Consider the following 10580-nt stretch of genomic DNA (forward strand, 5'->3'; position numbering starts at 1 on the left):
TAAACTCAGTGCTCAAAACTACACTCGACATGATTGCGCCACCTTTGTTAAAATTGCGCCCCCCCCCCCCCCCCCCAAAACAGAGTCACCTTGGTTCAGTGATTACTTGCGTGACCTCAAGCATAAGGCTAGAGGTCTAGAACGGAAATGGCGTAGTTCAAAATTAGAAGTATTCCACCTTGCATGATGTGATGCTATCTTAGACTATAAGCATGCATTACTGGCTGCAAAGTGGACCTATTACTCTGATTTGATCAACAAAAACAAGCATAACTCAAAGTTCTTGTTCAACATGGTGGCAACCCTTACTCATGGACAACCACCTGTAGTTCGCTCTCCTTTTACAGCACAAGATTTCCTGGATGACTTTGTGAAGAAAATAGAAGACATTAGGTTAAACATATCCAGCATGCCTTAACCCAGCCACTACACCCTACTATTGAGGTGGGCTCCATTACTGAGGTATTACCTAGAATTACTGAGTTTGAGAGTATCTCTCTAGGGATGCTGACAAAACTCATAACATCAACAAAAAGGACAACCTGTCTCTTTGATCCCATACCAACAAAACTGTTTAAGGACCTGTGGCCCACTCTTGGGCCAACTGTGCTAGAAATTATTAACCTTTCACTTCTGGATCTGTTCCTAAATGTTTCAAATCTGCAATGATTAAATCATTACTTAAGAAACCTAAACTTGACCCTAGTGTACTGAAAAGCTATCGGCTGATATCAAATCTATAATTTTGCTCTAAAATTGTGGAAAAAGTGGTTTCATGGCAGCTTGTGGACTGTCTTACTGAGAATAAACTTTTTGAGCCACTGCAGTCTGCTTTTAGAAAATATTCTGCAGAGGCGGCTCTTACTAAAGTGGTGAATTCTGCTTACAATGGATTCGGACACCACTACGGTTCTGGTGCTGTTAGATCTCAGTGCTGCATTTGATACCGTGGATCATCATATTCTACTTGATAGGCTGGAAAATCATTTTGAGATTACTGGGAGTGCCCTTGCATGGCTGACGTCATACTTGACCAGTCGTTCTCACTGTGTTTTGTACAGTAACACTACCTCTAACCTTAGTGACATGAAATTTGGGGATCCACAGGGGTCTGTCTTAGGCCCCCTGCTTTTCTCCCTTTATATAGCACCCCTTGGGCACATATTGTGGCGTTTTGGGATTACCTTTCACTGCTATGCAGATGATACTCAGTTATACATGCTGATAACTGCTGGTCATATCATCCACATACAATCCTTAGAAGATTGCCTTGCATCAGTGAGAATCTGGATGTCTAGAAGCTTCCTACATTTAAAATCTGATAAGTCTGAAATGATGGTTCTTGGTCCAGTGAGACATCGGCATCAATTTGACCAGTTAACGCTTAGCCTAGGCTCGTGTGTCATACATCACACAGAAAAAGTGAGGAACTTTGGGGTAATTTTTGATCCTACGTTGTCCTTTGGCCTCCACATTACAAATATTGCGAGGACTGCTTTCTTCCACTTGCAAAATATAGCGAGGCTTCGTCCCATCCTGTCTGTGGCTGATGCTGAGACCCTTATCCATGTGTTTATCTCTTCTAGATTGGACTACTGCAGTGTTCTATTTTCTGGTTTACCACAGTCCAGCATTCGGGCTCTCCAGTTGGTTCAAAATGCTGATTCCAGACTTTTGACACAAAGCAGAAAGTTAGACCACATTACACCCATTTTGCCATCCCTTCACTGGCTTCCTGTCCCAGTGAGATCAGATTTTAAGGTTCTGCTACTAGTCTATAAAATTGTTCACGGACTGACCCCTCCTTACCTAGCTGACCTAATTAAACCTTATATACAGGCCTGGGCATTGCGTTCTCAGGGTGCAGGACTACTTTATGTCCCTAGGGTGAATAAGAAGTCTGCGGGTCACAGAGCTTTCTCTTATCCTACCCCTGTTCTGTGGAATGATCTCCCTGCGTCAATAAAACAGTCAGATTCTATGGAAACTTTCAAGTCCAGACTTAAGATGCACTTATTTTCCCTTTCGTATGGCTAGTGTAACCCCTGTTTAAAACTGATAATAAATAAAATAACTGCTGCCTCTGATATTCTCCGAGTTCTCGCGGTACTTGGCGCTGTCTCGCATTAACTCGTGATGCACGTGAATCATGTGACCAACTAGTTTTAAGTATGGCGCAGCAGACATACAGACAGACGTGGGGGGAAACTTCTCTAAGGGCTGCAACAGGTCAGTAATCGCTCTAAACTCGTTTTAAACAGTATGTTTTCTTTCTGGTCAATGCCTTATACTTTGCTTAACCTTGCTCATAGATGGTAGAGCTGAACCCACTGTCTACATCGTGAGGGATGTGAGTGTAGATCACCGCGAATTGGTGAGTGTTTTAAAGGCTAAGGGGTAGCCGTAGCCCATTTATTTATATGGGATAGCATTAGCATAGCATAAGCCGCTGTAATGCATTTTCTATGGACACTCATTAGCTTAATGCTAAGTTAGCATTAGCATGTGGAAAAGCTTGTGTATGTTGAATGATTTGTGAATTGTTGTTACTCAAATGACTACTGTATTTTGTTACATGGTTTTTAATATGGGAATATTATTTCTAAATAATATATAGTGCACTTTGATTTGAGATGAATATTTATTAATCCTTTTGGATATATTTTTGATACTTATGTGTACACTTTTAACTTACTGGTCCTGTACTCATTCAGGCCGGGTTTTTTGTTGTTGGCTGGAAAAGCTTATACAGAAGTTACCTTGATGGCGAGCTGAAGCCCAGGAACAAAGAGAGCCAAGGAAAATAATGAATACACCTGCTCAGGAATCATCTCTCTTCATCTCCACCTGTGCGGTAGGAGCTGTTTGGCCCAATCCCCCATTGTTTTTTTGCTGCTGCCATATCTCAAACTGTGGCTGATGAAAGAAACTGAACTTATAAGCTTTTTTTACCATATCAGCTTCTCTTCAGCTCAACTCCCCTGGAACAGAGGAGCTTTGGTTCTGAACTCTGGCAAGGGGAACTTGGACTTTTCCTTTTTTTTTTTTGGTTGTTTAACTATTGTCTATCACTGGTCATGACCAATGCGCTGTAAATACTTGCACTTGCATATTTAACAACAAATAATAAGGTACCTGCAGTTAAAATCAATGTTGTCTGTGTTTATTATACTGTCTAAAAACCTCTTGGAGCAAGTCTAGATCTCCTGATTCAGTTGCCCATTGCTGCACTACATTTACTAGCCCATAATATATAAATTCCAGCAAATTCAAATTTGTCGTATAAAGGCATAAGTGCTACACAAGTTGTAGCGAGCCAGCCAGGAGGTTGTTGAACAGTATTTAATAAAGAATGGTACATTTTACATTTACTATGGAAGTGTTTAAGAATCTTAAAATTGAAATTCCACATGTTGTGCTGATTGATAGCTTTACTGGCACTCGGGCAGATGATGAGGTGCTAGATTTTTTTGAAACGTTACGGTTCAGTTAGCAGAACAGAAACGATAACAGATAAAACCTCTGAGTTTAATCAACAATTTGTTGTTGAATTTGGTAATAGTGATGCTGTTACTGCGCTGCAAAAAACAGTCACCTTATTTGTTTATTGCACCAAGCAATGATATTAAATTTACAATTTCTTCATTGTGAGATGTTTACACTCAATTAGTAGGCAACTCTAAGACTCAGACATATTTGTCAGAATTGAAAATGCTGGCTAAAGCCACAGGAAAAGATTTTGTTGTAGTTTTACAAGACATGATGTTACAAATTAGAGGTGCTGTGTCTGAGCTCCATTCTGCAACAAGCACAATAAAACAAGCACCAAATGATGCACCTGAGACAGAAAACCAAGAAGTTTCACAGCAAGCACAGGCCCCGCCCATAACAAAGCAAAATGACAATCAAGCGTCTCAATCTCAAACTAGACCTTCTCTTTCAAGTTTCTCTGCTTCTGATCTCACTCCTCCAGATGTTCAAAGATATGTTGTTGAACATATTGTTAAAAGTGAAGACCACTCTATGCATTTTCTCACCTCTCAAAAATTGTGAGCTTTCTCTGGAAAAATACCACGACCTGTTCATGAATCTGATTATGAAACTTGGCGTTCCAGTGTTGATTTGATTATGAAAGATCCTGCAATTTCTGTTCTTCAGCATTCAAGAAAGATTTTAGAAAGTCTTTTGCCACCTGCTTCTGACATGGTTAGACATTTAAGTACAGATACATTGCCTGGTGTTTATTTACAATAGCTTCATTCTGCTTACGGTACAGTGCAGGATGGCAATGAATTATATGCAAAATTCATGGACACTTTTCAGGATGCGGGAGAGCCCCCGTCAACTTATTTACAACGATTGCAAGTTGCTTTGAACCTTGCTATAAAGAGAGGTGGAGTCAAAGAAACAGACATTAATAAACATTTACTAAACCAGTTTTGCAGAGGCTGCTGGGACAATGCATTAATATCAGAATTACAGTTACCACAGCGAAAATCACATCCACCTTCTTTTGCAGAATTGTTACTTCTGTTGAGGACAGAAGAAGATCGCAAAGCCGCCAAAGTCGTAAGAATGAAACAACAGCTTGGTGCTGCTAAACACAGAGTAACAGTTAACTCACAAGTAACAGGAGAATCAGATAGTTGTGCTGCTTTAAAAGTAATTACTCAGCAACTCACTAAGCAAATGGCCGAAATTCAAAAACAACTCGCTGCTCTCACCAGCGTGCAGTCTGGAAATCAGTCCGAGTCTAGCCAGTCCAGATATGCCAGTGGTCACAATCAAAAGCCTAAATCAAACAAATTTGCTAAATCCACAGCAAAACCATCATCTTCATTGCCTAAGCCAGGTTATTGTTTTCGGTGTGGGGAGGATGGTCACACACGACCACAGTGTTCAGACCCCCCAGATCCAAGCAGAGTTGTGAGTCAAAGAAGGAAATTCAATGAAAAATTACAACAATGGCAGAGTCAGAATCCTCCAACCCGACCGCCTTTAAACTAATGCCAGTTCCCGTTACAGGGCGGACCAGCAATGTCTCACCAAAGAAACAATTGAATCTGTCCAGCTGAACTGTGCAAACCATTTTCCTACAAAGATGGCTATCATGCCAAAGGGCTTAGTTGGCTCGAGATGTACAGCAGTTGTGACTATAGCTGGAGCAGAATGTATTTGTCTTATGGATACTGGATCACAGGTCACTACAATACCTGTTTCATTTTCTCCTCTCTACTTTTAAGATTAGACTTAAAACTTTCCTTTTTGCTAAAGCTTATAGTTAGGGCTGGATCAGGTGACCCTGAACCATCCCTTAGTTATGCTGCTATAGACTTAGACTGCTGGGGGGTTCCCATGATGCACTGAGTGTTTCTTTCTCTTTTTGCTCTGTATGCACCACTCTGCATTTAATCATTAGTGATTGATCTCTGCTGCCCTCCACAGCATGTCTTTTTCCTGGTTCTCTCCCTCAGCCCCAACCAGTCCCAGCAGAAGACTGCCCCTCCCTGAGCCTGGTTCTGCTGGAGGTTTCTTCCTGTTAAAAGGGAGTTTTTCCTTCCCACTGTCACCAAGTGCTTGCTCACAGGGGGTCGTTTTGACCGTTGGGGTTTTTCCGTAATTATTGTATGGCTTTGCCTTACAATGTAGAGCGCCTTGGGGCAAATGTTTGTTGTGATTTGGTGCTATATAAATAAAATTGATTTGATTTGATTTGATTTTACAATCAGTACCTGGCAGATCAACAAGTTCACGCTTTGGAAAATCTTTTACAAATCGAAGGTGCAGCTGAACAATCTGTCCCATATTTGGGTTACGTTGAGATAAATGTCAAGTTCCACAAAGACTTTCTTGGTTCTGAAGTTGAAATCCCTACTCTTGCTTTTGTTGTTCCAGACACACAATCCTCTGTACAGTCTGTTTTGATTGGGATGAATACTCTTGAAGTTATGTATGACCAGTTTTTGACTAGTGTCTCTTCTAATTTTGAACCTCAGTCTCATGGTTACAAAGCAGTGTTAAAAATGCTTCATTTGCAGCATCAAAAGAATGAAGCTGGTAACATTGGGGTTGTGCATACTTCAAGGAAAGCTCCTTTGCTCATTCCAGCAGGCTAAACTGCCGTTTTCAGTGGGTTTGCACGAATTACTTGTCCTTTACCATGCAAATGGGCTATTCTTGAACATCCCAAATCTTCTCTTCCTGGTGGACTGATTGTCAAAAACTGCTTGATTACTTTACTTTCTGAATCACCCTACAAAGTGGCTGTTGTTCTTTCCAGTGAGACTGAGCAAGACATTTCTCTTCCTCTTACTGTTATTGCGGAAGTTGCAGTTTGTCAAGCTGTTATATCTCAGCAGATTGTCAAATCTCCAGTTACACAGAGAGAAAACAGTGATTTTAACATCAACTTTGGAGATTCTGATGTCTCACAAGAATGGAAAGAGCGTATTGTCAACAAGCTTCGCGAGATTCCTGAAGTCTTTTCTCTTCACGACCTTGACTTTGGCTGTACGAATAAAGTGAAACATCATATAAAGCTTCATGATATAAAGTTTCCTTTTAAACATCGTGCCAGACCAATACACCCGAATGATGTTGAAGCCGTTCGTAGACATCTTCAAGAATTGCTGGCAGCTGGAGTCATCAGGGAGTCTGAATCCCCTTTCTCGTCGCCAATTGTTGTTGTTCGAAAGAAAAATAATGACATCCGATTGTGTATAGACTACAGAAAGCTTAATCAGCAAACAATCAAGGAAGCATACGCACTTCCTAACCTTGAAGAAACTTTCTGTGCTTTAACTGGTTCAAAATGGTTCTCAATTCTTGACTTAATCAGGGTACTATCAGATCGAAGAGCATGAAATGACAAACCGAAAACAGCTTTTGTAACACCCCTAAGCTTTTGGGAGTTCAACCGAATGCCACAGGGCGTTACCAACACACCAATTACGTTCCAGCGGGTAATGGAGAGGTGTATGGTCGATCTTAACTTGAAAGAAGTACTTGTCTTTCTGGATGATCTGATCATTTTTTCTGATAGTCTTGAAGAGCATGAACGTCAGTTGCTCAGAGTCTTGAACCGTCTGAAGGAGTATAATCTCAAATTATCTCCTGAGAAATGCAGATTTTTCCAACGCTCAGTCCGATACCTCAGCCATGTTGTTTCGGAGTGTGGAGTTGAAACTGACCCTGAAAAGATAAGTGTTGGGTTTCGGTTCTGGGGGTTGTGTTGGATGCGTCCCTGGTCCCCATGCTCTTTTGTGTCTTAAGTGTTCTCCCATTATGCTGTTTCTGGTTGAAGGTTTGTGAGTGACTGTCTCTCACTTTCTTCTGTAAGTGTTTCTGCATTTGTTGTCATGACAGGTAAAGCCGGTGTATGTGTTATTCCGTGGAGTCGGATAACTCTCTGTGTGTGTGTGTGTGTGTGTGGTGTGTGGTGTGTTGTGTGTGTGTGTGTGTGTGTGTGTGTGTGTGTGTGGTGTGTGTGTGTGTGGTGTGTGTGCGCGCGTGCGCATGTGTGCTTGAGTAGGCGTGAATGTGTGCGGGTTGATTCAGGTGGAACTCTGTACGTGCGTGCCTGAGTAGGGGATGAAGGGGTACGTGGTTGATTCAGTGTTCTGTTGTGCGTATGTAAGAATGGGTGTCTGTGACGTATTTTTTACTCGTTCTGCTGCATACGGGGACCGGGGTTTCCTTTCATTCGCACAGCTTCTGGGGGTTGCCCCAGTTGTTGTGATCCGTAGATTCCGCCCACGGTTTTGGTTTTTAATTATATTTCTCCCTTAGTAGTCATGTTTGTCCACGTTCCTCAGGTTCTGGGTCAGCCCGGCTCGGTTTGGTTTTGACAGCTGTCTTTGTAAGCTTCCGCCCTTCTCATGCTGTCAGCTGAGCGCGGGTTTGTGACAGCTGTCATGCGAGAGCTCCGCCCCTCGCACATTTAGTGTTGATTTCCTCCTGTAAAACATTTTGAAATTCCCTTAGTGATTGTTTGAGATCATCACGTATTGTTATAACTTTTCTTGGTTTTGTGCTCAGTTTGTTTCTCCACCCAATCAGAATATTTTGTTATCTTTCAATACTGATTGATCTGGGGTTTTTTTTTCTCACGTGCCTCCGGTGTTTCCGTTCGCACGTGTTGGTCATAGTTGTCATTAATTCTGTTTGTTATTTAAGCGTCACTTGGATCAGGGCTGGTGCTGGTCGATTGTTTTTTGCCACACGTCTTGCCACAGAAGAAGCTCCTTGCCACACATCTGATCTTTTGCTATTGCCACTTGTTCCAGCTTCACTGAAGGTCTGTTTTATAAAAGTGCCTTCTCGCGGTCACATTTTGACAGTTGTTCTTTGTTATCATGTTTTTTAGTCTCTGTCTTTTGGAAAGCTTGTGATTTGGGATTCTGCTGTGTTTTTCACTTCACCTCTATTAGTCAGAGAAGTATTTTGGATTTTTTTTGGAACAGTTAAATATTCCTAGTTTTTTACTTGTCTTCTGTAAATAAACACCTTGATCTGCACCAACTCATCCTTGTTTTTGGCATCTGCATTCTGGGGTCCAGTTCCAGTGTTCCAGGGTTCTAACCCGTAACAATAAGTGCACTTAAAACCTGGCCAATTCCAAAAACCTTGAGAGAACTTAAATCATTTATTGGGTTCTCTGGTTACTATCGCTGTTTCATCAAGTGTTATGCAGCAATAGTCAGACCTCTTAATGAACTTACACGTGGATATGGACCTCTTCAAAAATCCTCCAGAAACCCATTCAAAGATCAGCACTATGACCCCAAACAGAGCCTTGGTGACCGTTGGACACCTTCATGTCAAATGGCTTTCGATACTCTTGTAGACAAACTTATCTCTGCACCTGTCCTTGGCTTTGCTAATCCCAAAGAACCCTACATCTTGCATACAGATGCAAGCACCACTGGGTTGGGTGCAGCCTTGTATCAGGAGCAGGATGGGAAACTTCGGGTTATCGCATATGCCAGTCGTGGATTGTCTCCAAGCAAATCTCGATATCCAGCGCACAAGTTGGAATTCTTGGCATTAAAGTGGAGTGTGTCCAAGAAATTCCATGACTACCTCTATGGAGCAAATTTCACAGTAATCACCGACAGTCATCCCCTCACTTACATTTTAACATCTGCAAAGCTAGATGCCACAAGTCACCGATGGCTTGCAGCATTATCCACTTACTCATTCAAACTCCACTATAGAACTGGCAAACAAAACATTGATGCTGATGCTCTATCCCGAAGACCACATAACAGTCTTCCAGAAACCCACCATTCAGAAAAAGAATCTGATCTCATCCGTAATTTCACAGACCAATATCTTAACGACTCGAGTGACAACAGCTATGTTTCTGCTGATGTAGTTGATGCCATTTGTCAAAGTGCCTTGGTTCGAACTGGTAATCAGCTCGAGCTCAACCAATGGCCTATCACTCTCATAGAGTCCCTTGCTGTTACTGCCGATGCTGTTCCAGACATCTATGGCGAAGAATCAGACCTTGGTCTGCCAGTAATTTCTTCTTTATCACAGTTAAATCTTAAAGAGAAGCAAAGAGCAGATCCAAGCCTTCATAAAGTCATTGTACAACTTGAATCTGGGGACAAAGTTCATCCATCTCTCCGCAAAGAACTTCCTGAACTTTCTCTCCTGTTAAGAGTGTTAAACAGGTTTGAACTTATTGACGGAGTCCTGTATCGTCGAAGACAGGATGAAAACAACCTTTCTTTCCAATTGGTGTTACCTACAGATTTGCGGTCACAGGTTTTGCACAGCCTCCATAATGACATGGGTCATTTAGGAGTAGATTGGACTCTGGACTTAGTGCGTGCACGGTTCTATTGGCCTAAAATGGCTACCGACGTGGAAGCCAAGATCAAGGCCTGTCCTTGTTGTGTCAGGAGGAAAACCCCGCCAGAATGAGCTGCTCCACTGGTTAACATTTGCACCACCCGTCCATTGGAACTCATTTGTATGGATTTTCTAAGTCTGGAACCCAACACCAGCAATGTCAAAGACATCTTAGTGCTCACAGACCATTTTACGAAGTTCGCTCTGGCTTGTCCTACGCCTAACCAGAAGGCTCGAACTGTTGCTGAGTGTCTCTGGGAAAACTTTATTGTTTACTGGGAAAACTTTATTGTTTACTATGGATTTCCCGAACGCATTCATACCGATCAAGGTCCTGACTTCGAGTCAAAACTCATTAAAGAGCTGTGTGAAGTCACTGGCATTCAAAAAAGTCGAACTAATTCATATCACCCACGTGGGAATCCCGTGGAACGATTCAATAGAACTCTTCTCAGCATTCTTGGTACACTTGAAACCAAACAGAAATCTAAATCAATCAATCAATCAATTTTTTTATATAGCGCCAAATCACAACAAACAGTTGCCCCGCGGTTGCTTGTAGATCTTGCTTTTGGCTTACCTGTTCGACAGCCACAGCACAAGTCCCATTCTCAGTATGTGCAAAATTTAAGATCTCGGTTGCAAGAAAGTTATCAAGTTGCATCTCGCAATGTTGCAAAGAATGCAGAACGTAACAAAACTTGCTTTGATCAACGAGT

The sequence above is a fragment of the Thalassophryne amazonica genome, chromosome 5, assembly GCF_902500255.1.
Source record: "Thalassophryne amazonica chromosome 5, fThaAma1.1, whole genome shotgun sequence".
NCBI lineage: Eukaryota > Metazoa > Chordata > Actinopteri > Batrachoidiformes > Batrachoididae > Thalassophryne > Thalassophryne amazonica.